Consider the following 27446-nt stretch of genomic DNA (forward strand, 5'->3'; position numbering starts at 1 on the left):
CGATGATGTGGCCCAGACGAATAGCGAAATCCTGTATGGCCCGTTGAAGTGTCGGAACGTCGATGCTGCCGATGACATCCTGTTCTCAGCTCAGCAAGGGCTTTGAGGTTATCGCTGAAGCCCTTGTATTTAATGCAGCTCCACAACAAGGTCTCAGGTGTCAGATCTGGAGAACTTGGCAGCCCATGGAGCCCCTTGCCAGTGGCCCCTGGGAAACTCAGACACACAATGCAGTCCCCAAAGTACTCCTCCAGGACATCCCTCTCCCGCGTCGATGGTGCCGAGATCCGTTTTGCATGAACCACATGTTGTCGAAATCTGGATCACTTTGGATAACGGGGATGAAATCATCTTCCAAAACCTTCACATGCCGTTCGGTAGTCATTGTGCTATTAAGGAATATCACACCGATTATTCCGTGGTTGGACACTGCACAGACCACAGTCACCCGTTGAGAGTGAATAGGCTTCTCAGTCCCCAAATACGACACTTTTGCTTATTGACTAACCCATAGAAATGAAAGTGGGCTTCGTCGTAAACCAAACCATACTAATCATACTAATTCCCACCATGCCCCGCAGCCAACCGTGCAGTTTGAACGTCTTGGCGCAAACCGTTAGAAGTAATGACAATTTTATTTCGCGTAGTTCAATAATTGTCACTCTGTACCAAGGACTTGTCGAATCCATGTCACGAAGAATCGGTGCTGCACTGTGAAGGTGGGCAAAAACTCTATTATGCAAGTATTCCTATTGGTTTTTCTGAATAGTTACAGAGTATTCAAAGATCTTATCCTGCTTTACACTGTCATGCATCGTATGATGTTAAGCACCTGTGAGTGCGATTTGTTTGAGCCTATCCAGGATAGACTCTGCCTGCCAATGTTAGAGAGGTATTACTGTGTGTGCTGCGTGGCTGGTGTTATTTCTGGTCGAGGGAAAGTCACAGCGCCGTCGGCGAGTGTGGAGTGCCGGCAAGAAACTAACTGGGGAGGAGAAAGCGGACAGACTGTCTGTTACAGTGGGTGGGCGGGCAGCCATTCTGTGTACTTCAGTTACAGATATGCGAACGCTGTCCGATAAGGGAAGAACAAAGCTACAGGCAACGATTGCTGTCTGTCTGTCTGTCTGTTTCCCTTTGTCACTGCCGTGTACTGAGTACAGCGCCATGGTGATTGCTATGCATGTGATGTTCCGAAAAGAATGAATTCGGAACTGATGGGGTTATGTCGTCTGTTGCGCTCGCAAGAAGATAATTTGTGACCACGCCATTGATTGCCAGAATTAACGACGTTTCCTGTGTATCGTGCTTCACCATGCGTTCTTATTTAGTAGTGGCTATTTGGTCTGCTTTTTTCTCTTTACTGCTGCGGGACAGTGCAGCATTGTTATGACTACATAATGTCCTTTTCCTCAGGATTTGTGTGACGCTATTTGGCAGTCATTGTCTTAGATATGAATTTGAGTGACGTTTGAGAGACATTGCCTTGAGACGAATTAGAGTTACGCTGGCAGACATTGTGGTTGATCGGTGTATCAGTAATGTTTTCTTATGTTTTCACCGTGTTTTATTACGGCGTAGTCCGTTTTAGTTGTACCTCTTCCGTAACGTTTGCATGATAGTACATCTACATCTACATCTACATGACTACTTTCCAATTCACATTTAAGTGCTTGGCAAAGGGTTCATCGAACCACAATCATACTATATCTCTACCATTCCACTCCCGAACAGCGCGCGGTAAAAACGAACACCTAAACCTTTCTGTTTGAGCTCTGATTTCTCTTATTTTATTTTGATGATCATTCCTACCTATGTAGGTTGGGCTCAACAAAATATTTTCGCATTCGGAAGAGAAAGTTGGTGACTGAAATTTCGTAAATAGATCTCGCCGCGACGAAAAACGTCTTTGCTTTAATGACTTCCATCCCAATTCGTGTATCATATCTGCCACACTCTATCCCCTATTACGTGATGATAAAAAACGTGCTGCCCTTTTTTGCACCCTTTCGATGTCCTCCCTCAATCCCACCTGGTAAGGATCCCACACCGCGCAGCAATATTCTAACAGAGGACGAACGAGTGTAGTGTAAGCTGTCTCTTTAGTGGACTTGTTGCATCTTGCCAATGAAACGCAACCTTTGGCTCGCCTTCCCCACAATATTATCCATGTGGTCTTTCCAACTGAAGTTGTTCGTAATTTTAACGCCCAGGTACTTGTTGAATTGACAGCCTTGAGAATTGTACTATTTATCGAGTAATCGAATTCCAACGGATTTCTTTTGGAACTCATGTGGATCACCTCACACTTTTCGTCATTTAGCGTCAACTGCCACCTGCCACACCATACAGCAATCTTTTCTAAATCACTTTGCAACTGATACTGGTCTTCGGATGACCTTACTAGACGGTAAATTACAGCATCATCTGCGAACAACCTAAGAGAACTGCTCAGATTGTCACCCAGGTCATTTATATAGATCAGGCGCAGCAGAGGTCTCAGGACGCTTCCCTGGGGGACACCTGATATCACTTCAGTTTTACTCGATGATTTGCCGTCAATTACTACGAACTGCGACCTTCCTGACAGGAAATCACGAATCCAGTCGCACAACTGAGATGATACCCCATAGGCCCGCAGCTTGATTAGAAGTCGCTTGTGAGGAACGGTGTCAAAAGCTTTCCGGAAATCTAGAAATACGGAATCAACTTGAGATCCTCTGTCGATAGCGGCCATTACTTCGTGTGAATAAAGAGCTAGCTGCGTTGCACAAGAACGATGTTTTCTGAAACCATGCTGATTACGTATCAATAGATCGTTCCCTTCGAGGTGATTCATAATGTTTGAATACAGTATATGCTCCAAAACCATACTGCAAACCGACGTCAATGATACAGGTCTGTAGTTCGATGGATTACTCCTACTACCCTTCTTAAACACTGGTGTGACCTGTGCAATTTTCCAATCTGTAGGTACAGTTCTATCGGTGAGCGAGCGGTTGTATATGATTGCTAAGTAGGGAGCTATTGTATCAGCGTAATCTGAAAGGAACCTAATCGATATACAATCTGGACCTGAAGACTTGCCCGTATCAAGCGATTTGAGTTCCTTCGCAACCCCTAAGGTATCTACTTCTAAGAAACTCATGGTGGCAGCTGTTCGTGTTTCAAATTCTGGAATATTCCATTCGTCTTCCCTGGTGAAGGAATTTCGGAAAACTGCGTTCAATAACTCCGCTTTAGCGGCACAGTCGTCGGTAACAGTACCATTGGCACTGCGCAGCGAAGGTATTGACTGCGTCTTGCCGCTTGTATACTTTACATACGACCAGAATTTCTTCTGATTTTCTACCAAATTTTGAGACAATGTTTCGTTGTGGAACCTATTAAAAGCATCTCGCATTGAAGTCCGTGCCAAATTTCGCGCGTCTGTAAATTTTAGCCAATCTTCGGGATTTCGCGTTCTTCTGAACTTCGCATGCTTTCTCCGTTGCCTCTGCTAAAGCGTTCGGACCTGTTTTGTGTACCACGGGGGATCAGTTCCATCTCTTACCAATTTATGTGGTATGAATCTCTCAATTGCTGTTGCTACTATATCTTTGAATTTGTGCCACATCTCGTCTACATTTGCATAGTCAGTTCGGAAGGAATGGAGATTGTCTCTTAGGAAGGCTTCTAGTGACACTTTTTCCGCTTTTTTTAAATAAAATTATTTTGCGTTTGTTTCCGGTGGATTTGGAAGAAACGGTATTGAGCCTAGCTACAACGACCTTGTGATCACTAATCCCTGTATCAGTCATGATGCTCTCTATCAGCTCTGGATTGTTTGTGGCTACGAGGTCAAGCATGTTTTCGCAACCATTTACAATTCGCGTGGCTTCGTGGACTAACTGCTCGAAATAATTTTCGGAGAAAGCATTTAGGACAATCTCGGAAGCTGTTTCCTGCCTACCACCGGTTTTGAACAAATATTTTTGCCAACATATCGAGGGAAGGTTGAAGTCCCCACCAACTATAACCGTATGAGTGGGGTATTTATTTGTTACGAGACTCAAATTTTCTCTGAACTGTTCAGCAATTATATCATCGGTGTCTGGGGGTCGGTAGAAGGAGCCAATTATTAACTTAGTTCGGCTGTTAAGTATAACCTCCACCCATACCAATTCGCACTTGCCGGTTTAATGTTGCCCCTAATTTGAGCTCAGCTTTTGTTGAACTGTATATTTTAATATATATGATTACCACAAGTGATGGACTTGCTTTTCATCCCAAGATTCCTCCTCGTTGGTCTCATGCTTCAAATTAGTGTTAAGTTTGGCATTTCTTATTGATTACTTATATTGTAACTGTGTGCCATTTAAGTAATGTAAACCGAATGTGGGGTTTGATCGAAAGTTTAATTTATGAAGGTTGCCGCTGGTTGCTTGCTTTTAGATATTTATTGCGGTATTAGCGCCGATATTGCATAACAGATGGTGAAGTTTGTGTGAAAGCTATTGGTGTAAGGTTATCACCATTTAACTGTGCTAAAGTTTAGTGCTTTAGTTGTGCTAAGGCAACATGAAAGATTTAATATGTATTCGACGAAGGAAACCGATGTAATGTCTTTAATGGATGTGTTTACAGCTGTGTGTGTCGAAGAGTGATGCTTAAAAGAAACTGCGAATTAACTAGTAAATGTCTTTAGTGATTCGTAAGGAGAAACATTTGTTTTCCCTATTGGCAAACGTGATCTAATGCTGATGGTTGTTAAACTGTCTTATGATTGACGATTGTGAAATTGTTCTTACCACGAATTATATCCCTTGTAATACCTAGAGTGAGGATAGGTGGTGCTTTAGGCTCAACTTGTAATCTACCCAGTTACCTTATATTTTGATATTTGGAAGAAAGATATTAATTATTTTTAATGAATTCTTCCACCAGATTTTCAGCTTAACTTAGCCCAAAATTTTAAGTATCTGTAGTAGACGTCGCTTTCTCAGTGAATGTCATATTCAATATTTCCATGTAATTCAATACCTATCTGAAAAGTATCTAGAGAATAGGTCAACAACAGTGAAGGAAACCTGGATTTTTTTAAATTTTATTTTGTGGTGGTCATAAATTCCACAGTACACATTATTTTAGTGCGTTGATATTGCTAAGGTTTGGCTGGAAGATATTTTCGGTGTCTGCACCCTACTTGCACCTCAGTCCGTCTTTGAAAATTCAAAAACAATTAATGATTGCTTTACGGGAAATGTCTTGGTATTGTTAGCGTCAGTATGGTGACTGGTTGTTAAGGGGACCAAATCGTGGTTCAGGTCGAAAAAATCGATTTTCGGTTTTCATCATATTTCGATAGATTAAGGTTTTACTTAAGTACTCGGAAAAGGATTTTGCTGACAAAATTTTTTTCGACCATTTAAAGAGCATTTTCCAACCCTAAGTGTCACGCCCACTTTCCTGACACCCACTGTCAACCCATCCACTTCAACTCTAAGCCATATGGAAGTGCCATTATTAACAAAATAGAATGTGTAGGCCATGTTGAAAAACGTTTGAGAACAATGCTGAGAAAGCTAACTGTTGATATGAGACGAAAAAAATTAAAAGATGCAAAATTGTTGACAGGACAGTGTCGGTTAACTAAAACTGGAATAGGAAACTTGCAGATATACTATGGGCAGGCAATTAGGAGAAATAAAGAAAATGTGAAGTCAGTGAAGAGAGACGTTTGGGCCATATTCTTCCATAAGTCATCTACTGATGATAAGCCATGTCAGGGATTGTGTCCATCAGGAGAAAATTCGTGGTGCAAATACATTAGGGCTCAGCCAACTGGAGAATCTTATTCTCACCAGCATTCTCTTCCTGATGCTGTTACTACAGAAATTAAACCTATTTTTAGAGACTTGGCTCATTCTGAGCTATAAAGAAAATGTCTGCATGGGCAGACAAAGAACCCAAATGAATGTTTCAACAGCATAATTTGGAACCGCCTTCCTGAAACTGTATTTGTAGGCATGCATACAGTGAAACCAGGGATTCATGATGCTGTTATTACATTCAACTGTAGTAATATTGGGGAGTGTTGCGTACTGAAAAAGCTGGGAATTAATCCTGGTGAAAATATGATCACTCGGCTGCAACATTGCGATAAATTGAGGATAGCATCTAATATGGCCAAGAAATCAAGACAAACATCCAGGAAGGTGAAAAAGAAGCTGGAAGACCTGTTAGAGGCCAAAGAAGGGCCATCATATGCAGCAGGACAGTTTTAATTAACCGTAAGTAACAAATTTCAAAAGTCTTTTCTTTAAAGTCAATTTCCCGCCGACTAAACTTTTCAGTACATGTGCCCCATTATGTCAGAAACTATCATAGATAAATGAATGAAATTTTCAGGGACTCTGTATAACATAAAAAGCCACCTCTGGTACTACATTGATTAATATTCCCCATTAGGAATGTCACAAAAAACTATTTTCTCCACAAAAATCTTAATACTTCTCTGTTAATAAATTTAAAAAAGTATTTCTTATAAACTATAAAATGGATAAAGTAGTTTTTAATGTAGTTGACCCTATTAGTACCATGTAACATACAGTGAAAGTATTAAGGTCCTGCGTCACATAATTTTTTTCAGATATGGGTCAAATACTTGCCTAAATTAACATGGGTTAGATAGGCAGAGTGTGGTCCCCTTAATAAACGACGGTTTGAAGTATGTTCAGCGAAAGCACCACATCGCGCTCTACCGCCCAACGTCTACTATGCAGTAAGCAATGCACCCCAATGGCTACTCGAATACCAGGAGTTCTTTGTGGAATCAGATATTTCGGCGGAGCTTCACCGCAGCGAGCTCATACATGAGGCAAGGTAAGACGCTGGCGGCAGAAGGGCCGATCCCACGTGCAGGTCACGCGCAGCCCCGGATTGGCAATAGGGGCGCCGGTACGCCACCTCATATCCCGCGCGACAAGGCGGCGCGCCCTTTGATGTCTGCCGGCAGATATTCGGCTCGTCGCCCGGTGTCTCTAGACTCCGGAGCGCGCGCCACCGCCGCCGCCGCGCCGCCCCTATTGGTTCCGCCGATTTGACTTGGAAAGCGGCGGGCGCTCTGCTCCAACAGGTGAGTCGGCCGCCCTCTCCTCTGCGGCGGCTGCCTCTTGTGGGCGCCGTCACAGAGCGCCGTGAGTCTCCAGGCAGACCGGCAACCGCGCCGCCCTTGGTCAGAACACCTGGATGTGTACCAGATTCTGCCACAGGTGAAAGCAGCTGGCGAGTGCTTTTTACGGTCTCGTACCTAAAGTGATAAAAATGGATCCATTTTAGGAACATTTTTTTGTTTGTTTATCTGTCTGTCTCTCCGACTGTTAGGAACCATTTTCCTCGTCGTCTGGTATACGTATCTAGTTGAAACTTATATCACATACTAAGATCTATGGTCCCTTGATGGTGCAAAAACCTGAAAATTCACAGTCAGTGCAAAAAAAAAAAAAAAAAAAAAAGGCAGGGGCCTTTACGTCACACATTGTATTTTGACACTCGCAGACTCAGCAGACTCACTCATCAAAAACTGTAGAGTACCTCCCGTTGACCTGAGATGATGAAATTCGCCAAGAAGCCAGATTGTACAATAAACAACACAAAAACGGGAAGTAGAAGTGATCCGCTGAATTACAGGCCTGCATAAGTAACGTCGATTTGCAGTAGGGTTTTTGAACATGTACTGTATTTGAACATAATGAGGTACCGCGAAGAAGACGATTTATTGATACATAGTCAGCACAGTTTCAGAAAATAACGTTCTTGTAAAACACAACTAACTCTTTATGCTCATGAAGTAATAAGTGCTATCGACAGGGGATGTCAAATTGATTCGATAATCTTAGATTTCCAGAAGGCTTTCGACACCGTTCCTCACAAGCGTCTTCTAACCAAACTGCGTGCCTACGGAGTATCGCCTCAGTTGTGCGACTGGATTCCTGATTTCCTGTCAGACAGGTCGCAGTTCGTAGTAATAGACGGAAAGTCATCGAGTAAAACAGAAGTAATATCTGGCGTTCCCAAAGGAAGTGTTACAATCCCTCTATTGTTCCTGATCTATATTAACGAGACAATCTGAGCAGCCGTTCAAATGGTTCAATGACTCTGAGCACTATGGGACTCAACTGCTGAGGTCATTAGTCCCCTAGAGCTTAGAACTAGTTAAACCTACCTAACCTAAGGACATCACACACATCCATGCCCGAGGCAGGATGCGAACCTGCGACCCTAGCGGCCTCGCGGTTCCAGACTGCAGCGCCTAGAACCGCAAGGCCACTTCGGCCGGCCCTGAGTAGCCGTCTTAGATTGTTTGCCGATGACGCTGTCATTTACTGTCCTATAAAGCCATCAGATGATCAAAACGACTTGCAAAATGATTTAGATAAGATATCTGTATGGTGCAAAACGTGGCAATTGGTCCTGAATAAAGAAAAGTGTGAAATTATTCACATGAGTACTAAAACAAATCAGCTAATTTCGATTACGCGATAAGTCACACAAATATAAAGGCTGTAAATTCAACTAAATACTTTGGGATTACAATTACAAATAACCTAAATTGGAACGATCACATATATAATATTGTGGGTAGAGCAAACCAAAGACTGCGATTCACTGGCAGAGCACTTATAAGGTGCAACAGGTCTACCAAAGAGACTGCTTACACCACGCTTGTCCACCCTATTGTGGAGTACTGCTGTGAAGTGTGGGATCCGCATCAGGTGGGACTGACGGATGACATCGATAAAGCACAAAGAAGGGCAGTTCGCTTTGTGTTATAGCGAAATAGGGGAGATAGTGTCACAGACATAATACGTGCATTAGAGTGGCAATCATTAAAACAAACGTGTTTTTCGTTGTGGCGGGATCTTCTCATGAAATTTCAATCACCAGTTTTCTCTTCCGATTGTGAAATCATTCTGTTGGCACCCACCTACATAGGGAGAAATGATCATCACGATAAAATAAGAGAAATCAGGGCTAGCACGGAAAAATTTAAGTGCTCGTTTTTCCCGCGTGCCGTTCGAGAGTGGAACGGTAGAGAGACAGCTTGAAGGTGGTTCATTGAACCCTCTGCCAGGCACTTTATTGTGAACAGCAGAGTAATCACGTAGATGTAGATGTAGATGTAAACGTAGAAACTAAGGGGAAAAAATCTGAAAAGTTTTGATACGTAATTATAGCATACGAAAAATATTCTTTTGCTCATTTATTATGAGAGGGTCTGTCTGCCCGTCCACACCGTGTATGACACGCCAGACTTGTTTTCCGGTGGAGGATTCGGTAGACCTGCCTTGTCTTCAAACGTTTGCGGTTCCCATTCGAAAGCCACTTCCCTTCGGCTGGTAAGAGTAGTTGTGGAGAATCAAAGTTTCGTTATAGGTCCTTTCTTACCTCTCACTGTTGCAGACGAAAGTTAGTCCAGGTGACAGACAAAAATTCTAACACAGCAAACAGCGAAAAAAAGTTTGCAAGAGGAAGCTCTGAGGAGGGTTCGCCCGATTTGCAGCCCAACACCGTGAAAACTTGCCCAAGACGCCGTGACATTTGCACTTTCGTCTATGTTGCACTACTTGGGGTTGGCCGTTCACTGTTTCAGTTTTCCTTTTTTTCACAGTTCGATACACCTTTTTACTTTTCGAACTTGATCTGTGCTCAGTTTTTTACGGGGGGGGGGGGGGGGATGGCTTGCTAGGGGGACATCCTCTTATCGGAATAAGACACAAGACACTACACTGATGATTTTTACATGGATTCTTATTAGATCAGTTAACTTGGAATGAAAATGAAATACCCGAATAACACTTATGCAACGTAAGATACCGACTGCCACGATAAGTGGGAGACCACCCGCACCTACTCGACAGCCTGAACTTGCCTGTCCGGACTTCCACTTACACCTAAATAGCGAGTCCCGTACAGGATTACAATATCACTGCTCCTGTCACTCGGGACTTCATAAGGAAATGCCATGATATTTCTGTATCTGCTAGACAGAAGGTCGCACTATTTTCTCGAAGGCGAAAAACGATCTACCCCGCACAGTCTCGATCATAACGCCCCCCGTGACTATCTAATTACAAACTGAGAAATTGGCACAACTAAACAATAAGCATCGTACGGTTTACCAACAGCAGGATGAGAGACTAAGTCACGACATTCGTTTCGCAATGCTCTGTCATTTCTATTTGCAAATTTTCTGCGTACTGTGATGTTGTACTGATGTTTACGTTATTGATAGATATTTTGTCCTACATTGTTTGCTCCAGTGGAGACTTTCAGACCGCTATTTGAAATAATTTTTCACTCATGTTAGCTTCTTAAACGCATATTTTTCGAATGGACTATTTTTCTTTTTCTGGCGTCAGGGCTGCTTGCTGCTAATAGTTCGAGAGACCACGACCAAAACATATGACTTACAGCAACACGGCCAAAACAATATAAAACCCTGAACTAAACACTCCGTCTACAGGCCACGAGGGGCCTAGCGGGACCATCCGACCGCCGTGTCATCCTCGGTGGAGGATGCGGATAGGTGTGCGGTCAGCACACAACTCTCCCGGTCGTAAGATGGTATTTGTAGAGACTTGGCAAGACAGCCAAGCCACTAGGAGGTGAAGCCGAAAGGCACGCGTTTAAGCTCACGCAGGATGGCGTGAGGTCTGGAACAGGTAAAGTAATTAATATAGCCAATAACGTACGTCGCTGCTGGAATACTTAACTTTAATCCACAATTGGTGAACATCGGTCTGACGGTACATGCATCACAAGATAAAGAGCAAATGATAATAGCGCCTTGATAGGTCGTAGCAAATGACGTAGCTGAAGGCTATGCTAACTATCGTCTCGGCAAATGAGAGCGTAATTTGTCAGTGAACCATCGCTAGCAAAGTCGGCTGTACAACTGGGGCGAGTGCTAGGGAGTCTCTCTCGACCTGCCGTGTGGCGGCGCTCAGTCTGCAATCACTGACAGTGGCGACACGCGGGTCCGACGTATACTAACGGACCGCGGCCGATTTAAAGGCTACCACCCAGCAAGTGTGGTGTCTGGCGGTGACACCACAGTATTCTTGACCGAAGCGGCTACTACTTGGTCGAGTAGCTCCTCAATTGGCATCACGAGGCTGAGTGCACCCCGAAAAATGGCAACAGCGCATGGCGGCCGGGATGGTCACCCATCCAAGTGCGGACCACGCCCGTCTGCGCTTAACTTCGGCAATCTCACGGGAACCGGTATAGTCACTGCGGCAAGGCCGTTGCCACTCTGAACTAGAAAATATTGATATCAGAATTTTTTCGCGTCACGTCTCTTTTGACCGCATTTTCGAAAGCGTCAACAGATTTTAGCAATACTCTGACTTTTTGAACACGTATTGAATGATACATTTAAGATACAAGTTTTCCAGACGCCTTTAGCGTAGCGCAAATCTGGGAAATTATTTGAAAACATAAAAATGAAACTAAAAAGAAAAACAAATCAAACCATCTGAATATCTGTTTTACGAATGGATCTGGGTCACTTATTGCACAAGGGAAGTATTTTTATGGAGAAAGTATGGGCACCTTCCATTTGGATGAAAATTAAAAAAAAAAAAAAACCGGCCGGTTGCAAAGCATTACGTCAGTAAAATGGTGGATATGATAAAATAAGTTGTCCAGACCTAGAAAAAATTGATATTATACAAACTCAGTGCAGCACGTTACTAATCACAAAACTTTTCTGTACTCAAAAATCGTTACAGGCTCGTACTCAGGAATACGAAACTGTACGTTGCAAGCCAATGAATAACATGTAACCTTTGAATTCTGATACGGTTGCGAAATAACACATTCGAAACCATCGTACTACATTATTTTTTAAATAAATGACACAAAAAGAAAACGGGATAATGTTAAAAAATTCAGTTTATTTAAAGAGAAAAGATTGTGAACGTTTTCAGTTATTGTCGTGTTCATCAATATCATCGTCATGTTCACAATCACTCCCAAGGTCACTATCAATAACTTCACAGTCTTCTCCTGGAAAACCAATATAATTAGCCAAAATCACCCATTTCTTCATAAAAATGTTCAGTGAAATTCATGTTATTTATACCTTTTGTGACCGCGCAACTGCTACGGTCGCAGGTTCGAATCCTGCCTCGGGCTTGGATGTGTGTGATGTCTTTAGGTTAGTTAGGCTTAAGTAGTTCTAAGTTCTAGGCGACTGATGACCACAGATGTTAAGTCCCATAATGCTCAGAGCCATTTGAACCTTACCTTTTGTGAATGTTGATTCTTCGTCTGAAATACGACAGATTCTATGGTAGTTTGTTACCAGAGAGCCACGAAAAATCATACCATTCTCGTTGTTATTTTATCAGAGATCTGTCAAATTTTTTGTATGAGCGCTCCGTATTTGGAAAATCTATTGTGATTTTCAGCAAAACCGTCGGGTGATGCTGAGGGAATTAGATAAGGAAATGAGACACTTAAAGCAAAAAAGAGTTTTGCTGTTTGGGGAGCATAATAACTGATGATGGTCTAAGTAGAGAGGATATAAAATGTAGACTGGCTATGGCGAGAAAAGCTTTTCTGAAGAACAGAAATTTAACACCGAGTAGAGATTTAAGTGTCAGGAAGTCGTTTCTGAAAGTATTTGTATAGAGTGTAGCCATGTATGGAAGTGAAACATGGACGATAAATAGTTTGGACAAGAGAATAGAAGCTTTCAAAATGTGGTTCTACAGAAGAATGAACTTGACTAAAAGAAGGGATCGGTTGGTAGGACACGTTCTGAGACATGGAGGGATCACCAATTTAGTATTGGAGGGCAGCGTGGAGGGTAAAAATCATAGAGGGAGACCAAGGGATGAATACACTAAACAGATTCAGAAGGATGTAGGTTGCAGTAGGTACTGGGAGATGAAGAAGCTTGCACAGGATAGAGTAGCATGGAGAGCTGCATCAAACCAGTCTCAGGACTGAAGATCACAACAACAACAGAAGAATGCTGAAAATTAGGTGGGTAGATCATATAACTAATGAGGAGGTATTGAATAGAAATGGGGAGAAGAGGAGTTTGTGGCACAACTTGACTAGAAGAAGGGATCGGTTAGTAGGACATGTTCTGAGGCATCAAGGGATCACCAATTTAGTGTTGGAGGGCAACGTGGAGAGTAAAAATCGTAGAGGAAGAGATGAAAACACTAAGCAGTTTCAGAACGTTGTATGTTGCTGTAGGTACAGGGAGATGAAGAAGCTTGCACAGGATAGAGTAGCATGGAGAGTAGCATCAAACCAGTCTCTGGACTGAAGACCACAACAACATTGTGTTTTTAGTAAATACCATACCAGTTGTCTTTTATACAGTGGTAGATAGCAGGCATTAAACAATTAGATTCATCCAGATTTAGAGCTATGGAGAAATATTCACTTTTCATTTTATATCTCTGTGTGAAAATGTTTAAACTAAGCGAACCGCCAAAATTAATTTTTCGTTTTTGTTATAAAATGTGCACGTGAATTCTTCTAAGACGTTCAGTATATTCTCAGTGTCAGAAGTATATTCGCCTAAATATACGACATCATTTTTGTAGCAGGTGTATTTTTCCTTCGTTGTGAATGGCCTTTTTCTCTTCCCTTGCGATATAATGTGGGACTGTAATCGCAGCCGGTCATAGCATGAAAACTAGGTAAAGATTGTGCTAGAGTCATCCAGTCGTTTCATAGTAACGCGAAACGTCAATGTAACGGAAAGAATACAAAAGTCAACATCCATGCAAATCTTTTTGGAACTTTTAACAAATTCTATATTCCCAATCATTCTAATTAATATGTCAGTACTGAAAATACACTTGCCATCATTAACTAATTTGACAGACAGGGCAAACAGACTTAAGTAACTGCCACCCCGTTCTCTTGACAAGTTAGATCGTTATTAATTGTTTGATTAACACAACTCACTATTCGCAGCACATATCGCAAATACCACTGATGGTTTTGTTCGCAATATTCTGCCCCATGTCTTGTTGTGACCTATTTGTAAATTACAAATTTGAACAGGGCCTCTTCAAAATTTACATTTTTCAGTTCATTTGCGAAATCCGAAGATCTATCTTATTACTTTCACGCTCAGAGCCCCTGCCGTGGTGACCGGCAAGTTACCGGGCGCTCTGCCGCCCACTGCTCGCAGTGGTCATATTCGGCTGTTGCATGCTACAACGATATCTGTTTTCAGCGCTTAATTATAGTCCAAATATCTCGTGATCCTAAAGTAGAATCATGATGCGGTTTCCACCAATTTATTTTAAGTAATGAAAAGACCGCACACAGATTATGTTTCACACTGTCTCATCTATCGCTTTCAGGACATGAAAAATACGCAAACTGAGTTTAATATGATCGATGGCTTTGGAATCGTTGGTTGGTATGGAGGAATTCATCCTGTTCGAAATACAACTGAGTTTGAGGAAATGCGACTGAGAGAGCACTACCTTCACGAATATGACATTCGTTTACATATCTAGCTGACTATTGCTAGAGGTGTCACATCTACTTCCACATCTACACTCTGGATGCCACAGTATGATGGGACGGGAGTTCTGGTACAGCAGGAAGAATTGGGCTGACGACTCAAAGACCTAATTCAAAACAAGACGCATGGAGTATACATATTTCAGAGAACCAACCATGAGCAACTGTTCCGCATGGTGTGCAAGATATACCAAAAATCCAAAATACCCTCTCTCGTGAAGAACAATGTATTGCCGGCCGCGGTGGTCTCGCGGTTCTAGGCGCGCAGTCCGGAACCGCGCGACTGCTACGGTCGCAGGTTCGAATCCTGCCTCGGGCATGGATGTGTGTGATGTCCTTATGTTAGTTAGGTTTAAGTAGTTCTAAGTTCTAGGGGACTGATGATCACAGCTGTTAAGTCCCATAGTGCTCAGAGCCATTTGAACCATTTTCAACAATGTATTATTCAAAATTCCTAAGAAGGCAGGTGACGACTGGATAACACGGTCTATTTGCATAAGAAGGCAATAACTATTAGAAGCCATCTTCGTGAAAATGAGTTTCGGTTGAGAAGAATGCGGGAATACATGAGAGAATAATAATCATGCAACGTATCTAACAAGATAAACAGAAAAAGGCAAACTCATCTTTATAAAGTTTGTAATTTCAGAAGGAGCTTTGCATTATTCTGATTCTTCTTTTTTTGAGTCATCAGTCTTCCGACTGGTTTGATGCGGCCCGCCATGAATTCCTCTTCCGAGCTAACTTCTTCACTTCCAATTAGCATTGGAAAACTACGTCCTCAATTGTTTGCTGGATGTATTCCAATCTCTGCCTCCCTCTACAGTTTTTGCCTTCTACGGCCCTCTATAGCACCATAGGAGTCATTCCCTCAAGTCTTGACAGATGTCCTATTATCCTGTCCCTTTTCCTTTTCAGTGTTTTCCGCATACTCCTTTCCTCTCCAATGCTGCGAAGAACCTTCTCATTGCTTACCTTATCAGTCCACCTAATTTTCAGCATTCGTCTTTAGTACCGCATCTCAAACGCTTCGATTCCCTTCTGTTCCGGTTTCCACGCAGTCCATGTTTCACTATCATTCAATACAGTGCTCCACGTGTTCATTCTCAGAAATTTCTTCCTCAGTTTAAGGTCTATGTCTGATATTAATACACTTCTCTGGGCCAGGAATGCCTTTTTTACCAGTGCTTCTCTGCTTTTGATGTCTTCCTCGCACCCTCCGTCATTGGTTATTTTGATTCCTAGGTAGCAGAATTTCTTAACTTAATCTACTTTGTGACCATCAATCCTGATGTTAAGTGTCTCGCTGTTCTCCTTTCTGCTACTTCTCTTTACAGTCGAATAAACGTCTGCTGCTGCTTTGCACAGGCTGACCGTCAGCCTTTTTCCAGGATACGTACTCTATCCACAGAATGTAAACGTGTGTTGTCAAATGGTTCAAATGGCTCTGAGCACTATAGGACGTAACTTCTGAGGTCATCAGTCCCCTAGAACTTAGAACTACTTAAATCTGACTAAGGACATCACACACATCCATGCCCGAGGCAGGATTCGAACCTGCGACCGTAGCGGTCGCGCGGTTCCAGCCTGTAGCACCTAGAACCACTCGGCCACTCCGGCCGGCCATGTGTTGTCAGTGCAGCGCAGTCAGTAAAGCACCTGCACCATATGAAATAGGGTGGCCACATTATCTGCCGGTTGAGCTATATAGACATCACGTTTTTATCTATGAAGGAAAAGAAGAAAAAGAACCAATATAAAAAACATGTTCTATTTGCTCTCTTTTCCAGCCTTCACAACTTAATTTAATAGGAGTAGACCCATCAATCTGATATTCTTCACCTGACTGGAAATGCTTATCAGCGTAGTCGTACAAGGAAGCAAACCCCTCACTCTGAAAAACTTGCGATAGCTTGCAAAATTTGTGCCACGCAAGTGGCCGAGCGTTTTGAGCTGCCATGTGACGGATTGCATGGCGCCTCCCTCCGGAGGTTCGAGTCCTCCCTCGGCCATGGGTGTGTGTGTTGTTCTTAGTATAAGTTAGTTTAAGTAGTGTGTATGTCTAGGGACCGATGACCTCAGCAGTTTGGTCCCTTAGGAATTCACGCACATCTGAATGTTTTTCGCAAAATTTGTATGTAATGTTGCATAAAACGGACAGAAGTTCTTTAGGCAACAAACAGCAGTCAATTTTACTCAAATTATATCACTCTCCCACATTTTATAAATATCACGACTAACCTTACACACATTTTAGATGTAACCCTCTTGAATATGTAATATGCGTCAACACTCTACTTCTCATCAAATGAATAGGCTTCTAACTGCACCACCGCCATATACTCTGGCATAATTTTTCTAGAATATTTAGAACGGCTCGACCTCCCTTAAAATACCAATGTCCCGGAGTTAACTTACTCCTTTAGCAGCGACTTAACGGCTGACTTCACAGTGTTGAAAGATGCCTCAACGCTCGGAACTTGTACATAATCGTTTAAATTAACGGCCGGCCGCGGTGGCCTTGCGGTTCTAGGCGCTGCAGTCCGGAACCGCGGGACTGCTACGGTCGCAGGTTCGAATCCTGCCTCAGGCATGGGTGTGTGTGATGTCCTTAGGTTAGTTAGGTTTAAGTAGTTCTAAGTTCTAGGGGACTGATGACCTTAGAAGTTAAGTCCCACAGTGCTCAGAGCCATTTGAACCATTTTTTAAATTAACGAGTGATACTGTTACCGTCTTATTATCACATTTAACATGCAGTATCATAACCTTATACATTGTTTCAGATAGTATGTACGCAAATGATAGTGATCAGCTGACTGTGCAGCTCTGAGCGTGCTCCCTCTTCATAAACCCGAGCTCGAAGGTGATATACATTTATTTTTTCGTGTTTTAAAGTTTCATACACTGTGGTGGATGTTATACATTACTGATGTTTGAAAAATACACTATATCAGTTGAACGAGAACTTTTAATGGCGAAGACGTCGAAACATGTATCACAGCAGTAGCTCCCATCTTCATGTAGGTACTAGTGATAGTCCCATTAGCAGAGAAAGAATGTGGTGATACATGTATCTCTAACACATTTTTCCATCCTACAGGTGAGGTGAAGCCAGACAAATAATGTGGTGATACATGTATCTCTAACACATTTTTTCCATCCTACAGGTGAGGTGAAGCCAGAGAAAGAATGTGGTGATACATGTATCTCCAACACATTTTTTCCATCCTACAGGTGAGGTGAAGCCAGAGAAAGAATGTGATGATGCATATATCTCTAACACATTTTTTCCATCCTACAGGTGAGGTGAAGCCAGAGAAAGAATGTGGTGATACATGTATCTCTAACACATTTTTTCCATCCTACAGGTGGGGTGAAGCCAGAGAAAGAATGTGGTGATACATGTATCTCTAACACATTTTTTCCATCCTACAGGTGAGGTGAAGCCGTCGGTAGAGACAGTAGATGTCACAGTTATGCTGTACAACTGTCTACACGTCCAACATGATGGCAGCAAACACGTCAATGTGGGGATTCCCATATACTCGATACGCTGATAGAAAAGTCATAACATACCTATATGAGTACTTTCGTCAGTATAAAGCTTCCATGAAGATTTCTGTCATGTTCAGTGGAATTACTTAAGCTCCATCAGTGATATAGGTAACCATAGGATAGCCTCAGAGGACTTTTTGTTGCTAAAAAATGTGCGCTGGTCTACACAAGCAGAAATTTAAACATTTAATGATGACACTTGTGTGATCCAACATACTCTAGAAAAGTCTCTGAGCTGGTAGCCATACATATGAGAAAATGTGACATAATTAGAAGAGTTAATGCGGCCACTCGTAATCCGTCAGAGCGAATGGCCGTTCAGCTCTATGACGCAAGCTGTGTGACAGCACATGGTAATGGCCAGAGGCCACTTTCGTCTACTTCACGTGCCTGCAGCCCGCGACGAGTGAGAAGTCACACTCCACTCAGCGGCCAGGAGGAACATGGAAATGGGGGCTTTCTGCAGACATGCGGGTTTAGGTTGGCGAATGTCCTCGTCTCCCTTAAGAATCGGAAACTTCCGGAAACTCTGTAATGGTTAAGTTCCGATCATTCATCACCGTCACACTGCGTGTCGGCAATTCATTCTGTGGAGTACTACTTGTTTGTGGTCACGTTTTCCTGTGTAAATGAGGGATGGGAGATGGACGGATACGTAACCCGTCAGGCTACCGGAAGAGAGTTCGGAGGAGAATAAGGAAACGCCAGGGACATCTGTGGTGAGTACGAAAGATCAGAGTGCGTTAGAAACCGACAGGCCAGATGGCAAAATCTGAGGAAAAATGAAGAAATTCCAGGCACGTGTGTGGGGAGTACAAAAATTCAGAGTTCACTAGAAACTATTAGAGCGATAGAGAAAAGCTCCGAGGTGAGCGAGTAAACACCAGACACGTCTGCAGGGACACGCAAAGTTCACTGGATTGATTTGTCGCGATATTAGAAGACCACATATCTCAATTAACCGACATGAAGCAGGAGAATAAAACATAATTTGATAAATTGGTAGTAGAGCTGTAATCAGAAGATTGATGAGCAGATCGCTGAAGTCAGGCACGCCTTGGGGGCCGAGCCCAAGAAATTACGGGCCGGAGGTCACCAATAGCGTGGGAGAGGTGAGAAAATCTTGTGAAACGAAGGCTGACAGTTTGGAAACGTGTGTAAATACTAAGGCGACTGACATCTCCGCAAGCATAGATTAGGAAAGTAGGTCGTCCAGCGAGACACAAACAAGAGTGCCAACCCTCGAGCAAGAAGTGCTTCCAATACGACAAGACAAAGTCCTTCAAACGATGGTCACGATAACGAATTTTCAGCCCACATTCCCGATGCGCGGGATGGACATACCATTGCCTTAAGTTTGTTCGACCGCGCAGAACCCACCAGTAGGCTTAGCTAAAGAAATAGGCGCCGCGCAGCTGTGGGCGAAAACAGTTGCGGTGTGCACTAGGGCTCTTCATAAAATATCCATAATATCGAAATCGAAATGAGAGTATCGGGGGACGACATTTTCATTTTATACCTTTTTCCGCGCAGTTTTCGGTAATATATGAAATTGTTCTTTTGAAACTATCGTACAACATCAGTTTACATTTACGGTGTGAAGGAGTCTTACTACTTTTTGAGCTACCATCACGCCCAGTCTTCCTCTTTGACTACGTGAAGCAAGTATAGGTGGCACAAAGAAGAAGTCCGATTGCACAGAGGGGTACCGGTGTGAATGGAATAACAAGGTTTCCCGTGTGGAGAAACAGCACACCAGTTGCGTTAGAAAACAAATTTTAACGCAACTGGTGCGCTATTTCTTCACTTCGCCAGTCTTCAAAAACATTCACTCAAAAAAGTGGCCATAATGTAAACGACAAGATTGGTTCTCTTTTTGTGGACGGAGACATGTGAGGGGATATGTTGAAGTAATCGCCGCTCGGCGCCACCAAGAAACACTGCAACGTTTAACTTCATCGCGCAGTTTTGACACTGCAACTGGTACATCGCTGGCGTTTGCAGAAATTAAAAAAGAGGGAAGTCGGCATGAAGTGTTCCGGACACGTCACGATGCCGAACGACGGAGCCAGCGGACATCTTTTGTTGTACCGCTTACAAGCAGTTACCTTTGTTAGTAAAGTGGTTAAAGCCAAACGTGAACGTGCATCGTTTTCCTTTCAAATCTTGCTCTAATGGGGATAAGCAGTCAGAATACCTAATATTGATCTACAGAATATCTAACACTAAGTCAATACTCAAGCATACAGATCGAAATCCGGCAGTATATTTACAATGTGCAGCCGTTACTTTTATAGGCCGGTACGTCGATATTTTCTTCGTCGATATATCGACAAATGAATAACTTTTTTGTAGTATCCTGACCGCTCGTCTAATATAGGGTGCATTGGAAGCCGTTTTCTCGAATCGCTAGACAACACTTCAAGCAAATCATATTAACGGAGTTTATTACAGTAATTTAAATTGACAATACTTTTCTAGGCGCTTCAGTCCGGAACCGCGCTGCTGCTACGGTCGCAGGTTCGAATCCTGCCTCGGGCACGGATGTGTGTGATGTCCTTAGGTTAGTTAGGTTTAAGTAGTTCTAAGTCTTGGCGACTGATGATCTCAGATGTTAAGTCCAATAGTGCTCAGGGACATTTGAACAATTAGAATCTTCGGTCTACACAATTTCAATGCAAGCAAAACAATTCTGTTCATAACTCACTTCTATAGCGACATCTTGGGTTGTCGGGTGTTCTGCCGGATATCAGCGTCGTACTTGCACGATATTTCGGTCACGTAGCTCGAGACCTTCATCAGGTGCGACCTGAGACTGCTCCTCGAGTGGACCTGGTCCAGTATTTATGCCTATGGCCTTCCCCCTCCACCAACGGCTGCAGGCGCTTCCTCTGTGGTCCGCGCCCATTCCCTGTGACCTGCTGGAGCGTTGCTGCTCCGTTTTCCGTCCGCTGCGGTTCTAGGTGTTCCCTCTGCGGTCCTAGAACCGCAGCGGACGGAAAACGGAGCAGCAACGCTCCAGCAGATCACAGGGAATGGGCGCGGACCACAGAGGAAGCGCCTGCAGCCGTTGGTGGAGGGGGAAGGCCATAGGCATAAATACTGGACCAGGTCCACTCGAGGAGCAGTCTCAGGTCGCACCTGATGAAGGTCTCGAGCTACGTGACCGAAATATCGTGCAAGTACGACGCTGATATCCGGCAGAACATCCGACAAACCAAGATGTCATTAGATCGCCGGGAAAGCCTGAAGAGTTACACTTCTATAGCGTTTGTATGACGGCTCCGGCAGCGTCTAGGCGACGCTGCGGTTGTATTCTCTCCATGTAGAGGCCGACCTAGTCGTGACGTCATCCTAGTCAGCGAACTATTGGGTGATGTGGTCTCACACCCGTCTTGCTGTGACGCTCCAGGCCGACCTGCCCGCCTTGATGTTGCGCCGGAACAGTTTTGATACATCGAGAGCCGAAAATGTTATTTCTTTAAATGTCGACATATCGGATCCCCGATATTTCTAGTAGTATCACCAGTGCTAGTGTGCACTGTGCAGTGCTTTACTTGTTGCACGGGAGACGCTCGACTAGCAGGTGGCTGTATGGCTTGACGTAACAATTTGAAAGAATATTAGTTACAAGGACTTCTGCACCACCTACTGAAACGTGAACGCGGCACCAAGTGCGAAGATGAGCATATATTGGGGACAGTACGCAACACAGACACTCGAGTCCATGGCAACATGCGCTGCTCACTTTGTCGTTTTGGCGCCGTACCTGGACCACAAAATGACGGATGAGGTATGGTGCACTCACATTTGCCTACCCAGACACGGCGTGCATTCGTCGGGGAGCTGTCGAGGGAGCACTCCCTCCATATTTTAATGTCCTTGGATGACATCGAGCGGCAGGAGAAACAAACTACGGCAAAAGCTAACGCCGTGAGTGCAGAAAATTGGGCCTCACAAGGGTTTGTGGAGCGCAATGACAGGCGGAACTGCGGCAATAACGGACGAAGGAGAGAAAAAGGGAATAGGAGAGAGAGGGAGAGACGTGACGGTCCGCGCCAGGTGGAGCAACGCTGGACTGAAGTGCCGGACTACGAACACCACGTGAATTGCGTGGAAGTGTCGCATGATGAGATTGGCCGTGGGAATGAATGGTGGCTGACCACTTCTGGACCCACCTCATGCAGAGGTGCGTGAGATAGCACAAGTCAACGACCAAAGACGGTGAGATACCGCAAGGGACGCCTCAGTAGAGAACGGAATCACATAAGAAGTTTGTGGTACTGTGACTAGCAAACACAAGACGATATTGATCAGTATTGTGATGACCAGGAGTTGTGTGGAACGGCGGTCAATCTGTGTCCGCTCTTTGCGATAGCCGAGGAAAGAATGTAGACGAAAGAATGTCTGCAGTTTGAACCGAATTTGACAACATTTTAGAAGTCTTCCTAGGCAAAACTTCTGGAAAGTGGTAGCAACTTACTGGGCAATCTATAAAATACTGTCACGTTTGGAAAGTGGTAGGAAAATTATTGAGCTACCTGTAAAAGGAGTCTTACTAATTCCCGCTTTCGAGGTGAAAAGGAACAAGGTAAAAAAGCAGGTCATGGTGTCGCACAGCAACGGAATAAGTGGCCTACCGGTGAATGTAATACGTTTTTGTCAGATATTTTGACAGTTCAGTTTCGACAGTTCTTTACAATGTCCTTTGTAAGTATATCTGACAGAAACTTGTTTCTACGTTTCGATAACTACAATAACTGTTATACTTATCGAGACACGACAGAAGGACTTCACTATAGATACAATATGGTCGTTACTTCCAAACAGACGTCATTTGATAATAGCAAGAAGCCAAAACAGGCCGGTCGTGTAAAATATTATAAAAACGTGTAACCTTATTGCAGCTGGCTCGGATCTTTCATTTGCATAATTCCATCTTTGTGTTGTCACTAGATTTTATAATCGGTAATGACATACTCTTGAGTAGAGCAGTGATCATGGACTGTGCCACTAAAACCGTGGTCAGCATGTGATAAAATCCGGTCGCATCGGTGCAGAGGACGCTACGGGTATATAAGGAGGATAACTAAATTTTCATACATTGACCATGAGAGGTAAAAGATAATTTATTAGAGGGAACGTGAGTTCCATGTGAAGTCAGTCATGACGATAATTGCACGCACACAGCTGACAAAAGAGAATCTGACGGACATGATGCGACTGGCTATGGATTAGAGAGCCTCCCATATGTACTTTTAGGATTTAGAGGGCGTGAGGACGTACGCTCCCGCGACATCCCAGATCGCCCATTCGGGTACGGAAGTCACGCTCTAAAGGGAGATAATGATATGCAGAGAGGTCAGAGTCAAATGCAGTAACAAGAGCCGCGACGGAACAATGACAAAAGTAGAAGATGGAATCCCCAAAACTACTGGGAAGCTCATGCGGAGCGGAGAATGCGAAAGGGATTTCAGAGTGGCTGATAAGTACTGTGAGGCGAACCACGAAAATATTTTACACGCTCGTTCGCCAGTAGTAGAATATAATGTTGTTCTATCCATGATCGAAAAATTTGTAAAAGTCAAACGCTTTTCTGTGGACTGCAGCTATTTCCATGCATCCAAGTGCGAAAAAATTTGATCGTAAGCAGGCAACATCGGGTGCTTATGTTACTTATGATGACGAGTGCGAGGTTGCAGTATTTAACGTCCTAAACCTGAGAACGTGTGTGGAACAATAAAGTAGAGTATAGCAGTAATGATTTAGACTATTGTAGATGACGGATAAAACAACACTTTCGATTTCGTGAATTGAGTTTCTGTCATAGTAATTAGTACCTATTTATTGTGCCTAGATAGTAATTTTTGGTTGTGCCTGGACTGTGAGACCCTTGGAGTGGATGTGTAGATATGCAGCGTTGGTCGCATGTGTGTGATCACGTGTTCCCGGCGCAGCAGTACTGCATGGCGCGTGTCTGAGAGTCGCCACCTGAGTTCGATAACATGAGGCTTCGGCCATTTCCACTTGTATTACTGTTTTCCTTTGTCGTGTATACTTAATTGTAGTAAATGTGTGTACGTTTCTTCACGTAGTGTTACCATATCATATTCCTACGGATAGAATGACGCTAGCATGTATGATGAGAACCACACGCTGGCCGGGGTGGCCGAGCGGTTCTAGGCACTACAGTCTGGAACCGCGCGACCGCTACGGTCGTAGATTCGAATCCTGCCTCGGGCATGAATGTGTGTGATGTCCTTAGGTTAGTTAGGTTTAAGTAGTTCTAAGTTCTAGGGGACTGATGACCTTAGAAGTTAAGTCCCATACTGCTCAGAGTCATCTGAACCATTGAGAACCACACAGGCACCAGTGTTTGGTGAGACTTCTGCTGCTGCGTACAGAGACGCATCACACATACCTAGTGGTCAGCCGAGAAGACATTTTACCTTTTCAGAGTACGGCATTGAACGTGGCTTGCTGTTTGTGACGATTATTTTGCATGTTAGAAGTGAAGGGTGTGCTAGGGTCACTGGAGTATGCGAAGTTAGGTAACTGCTCAATTTTTTTATGTTTATGACTGACTTTGGAGTGCAGATTTTTGTTTTCCTTTTCGTAGTGTGTGTATAATGGACCAAGTCAACATAGATGGGCCACTTCGCCATTACTCTCCATCTTCAGCATCAAAAGATTAAAAGTCATCAGTAGGAGCTGTGTAATACCTCCGCCGATGGTCAGTTTTGCTGGCTTACAGTTCCTGCATTCCAGGAAGAGGGGAAAGTCGGACCCCAGTCAGCGTCTGGAAAAGATGCGGACATAGGCGTTTTCTTCAGTTACGCACGGTGGTAGGCTTTCGAATGTCTTCGCTTCGCTTAAGAATGGATATATTGCTGAGAGCCTAGTAGACAGTCAGAAATGTGCATGAAACTGTGAACCCCTGCAGGTACTAGGATAAAGCTTAGACACAAAACGGTCAAGAATGCCCACATGGAAGTGTGTGAAACTCCTTGCTGGTAGTTGGTGGTTTCACGTTACTTGAAAAGTGGTTTCACCAGTCTTAAAATGCTAGAATGCTATTCCACAGGTACTGGTACACAGCGGAGACACGAAGCATCGGAAAGTTTTAGAAATGGCTCTGAGCACTATGGAACTCAACATCTGAGGTCATCAGTCCCATAGAACTTAGAACTACTTAAACCTAACTAACCTAAAGACATCACACACATCCATGGCCGAGGCAGGATTCGAATCTGCGACCGAATCAGCAGCGCGGTTCCGGACTGAAGCGCCTAGAACCACTCGGCCACAGCGGCCGGCAAAGTTTTAGAGTTGGACGTGTGAAACTAAAGCATTGTGGAAGAAGTCCGCCTGCTTAAGTCCAGTTAAACTGAATATACAGATTGTAAAAATAACCTATGGCAATAAATCAATGTCAAATGAAAAAACATCCACAATAATAAAAGACTATTCTTTGAAAGTCACAAAAGTCAGTAAATGATCAGACAAATACAGAATAATGATTTTAATTAAAAACAGCGATCCTACATCTACATCTACATTTATACTCCGCAAGCCACCCAACGGTGTGTGGCGGAGCGCACTTTACGTGCCACTGTCATTACCTCCCTTTCCTGTTCCAGTCCGTATGGTTCGCGGGAAGGACGACTGTCTGAAAGCCTCCGTGCGCGCTCTAATCTCTCTAATTTTACATTCGTGATCTCCTCGGGAGGTATAAGTAGGGGGAAGCAATATATTCGATACCTCATCCAGAAACGTACCCTCTCGAAACCTGGCGAGCAAGCTACACCGCGATGCAGAGCGCTTCTCTTGCAGAGTCTGCCACTTGAGTTTGTTAAACATCTCCGTAACGGTATCACGGTTACCAAATAACCCTGTGACGAAACGCGCCGCTCTTCTTTGGATCTTCTCTATCTCCTCCGTCAACCCGATCTGGTACGGATCCCACACTGATGAGCAATCTCAAGTATAGGTATAACGAGTGTTTTGTAAGCCACCTCCTTTGTTGATGGACTACATTTTCTAAGAACTCTCCCAATGAATCACAACCTGGTACCCGCCTTACCAACAATTAATTTTATATGATTATTCCACTTCAAATCGTTCCGCACGCATACTGCCAGATAATTTACAGAAGTAACTGTTACCAGTGTTTGTTCCGCTACCATATAATCATACAATGAAGGATCCTTCTTTCTATCTATTCGCAATAAACTACATTTGTCTATGTTAAGGGTCAGTTGCCACTCCCTGCACCAAGTGCCTTCCGCTGCCGATCTTCCTGCATTTCGCTGCAATTTTCTAATGCTGCAACTTCTCTGTATACCACAGCACCATCCGCGAAAAGCCGCATGGAACTTCCGACACTATCTACTAGGTCATTTATATATATTGTGAAAAGCAATGGTCCCATAACACTCCCCTGTGGCATGCCAGAGGTTACTTTAACGTCTGTAGACGTATCTCCATTGATAACAACATGCTGTGTTCTTTTTTCTAAAAACTCTTCAATCCAGCCACAAAGCTGGTCTGATATTCCGTAGGCTCTCACTTTGTTTATCAGGCGACAGTGCGGAACTGTATCGAACGCCTTCCGGAAGTCAAGAAAAATAGCATCTACCTGGGAGCCTGTATCTAATATTTTCTGGGTCTCATGAACAAATAAAGCGAGTTGGGTCTCACACGATCGCTGTTTCCGGAATCCATGTTGAGCCCTACATTGTAGATTCTGGGTTTCCTAAAACGACATGATACTCGAGCAAAAAACATGTTCCCTAAAATTCTACAACAGATCGACGTCAGAGATATAGGTCTATAGTTTTGCGCATCTGCTCGACGACCCTTCTTGAAGACTGGGACTACCTGTGCTCTTTTCCAATCATTTGGAACCTTCCGTTCCTCTAGAGACTTGCGGTACACGGCTGTTAGAAGGGGGGGCAAGTTCTTTCGCGTACTCTGTGTAGAATCGAATTGGTATCCCGTCAGGTCCAGTGGACTTTCGTCTGTTGAGTGATTTCAGTTGCTTTTCTATTCCTTGGACACTTATTTCGATGTCAGCCATCTTTTCGTTTGTGCGAGGATTTAGAGCAGGAACTGCAGTGCGGTCTTCCTCTGTGAAACAGCTTTGGAAAAAGGTGTTTAGTATTTCAGCTTTACGCGTGTCATCCTCTGTTTCAATGCCATCATCATCCCGGAGTGTCTGGATATTCTGTTTCGAGCCACTTACTGATTTAACGTAAGACCAGAACTTCCTAGGATTTTCTGTCAAGTCGATACATAGAATTTTACTTTCGAATTCACTGAATGCTTCACGCATAGCCCTC

The sequence above is a fragment of the Schistocerca piceifrons genome, chromosome 3 (genome assembly GCF_021461385.2).
Source record: "Schistocerca piceifrons isolate TAMUIC-IGC-003096 chromosome 3, iqSchPice1.1, whole genome shotgun sequence".
Classification (NCBI taxonomy): Eukaryota; Metazoa; Arthropoda; class Insecta; order Orthoptera; family Acrididae; genus Schistocerca; species Schistocerca piceifrons.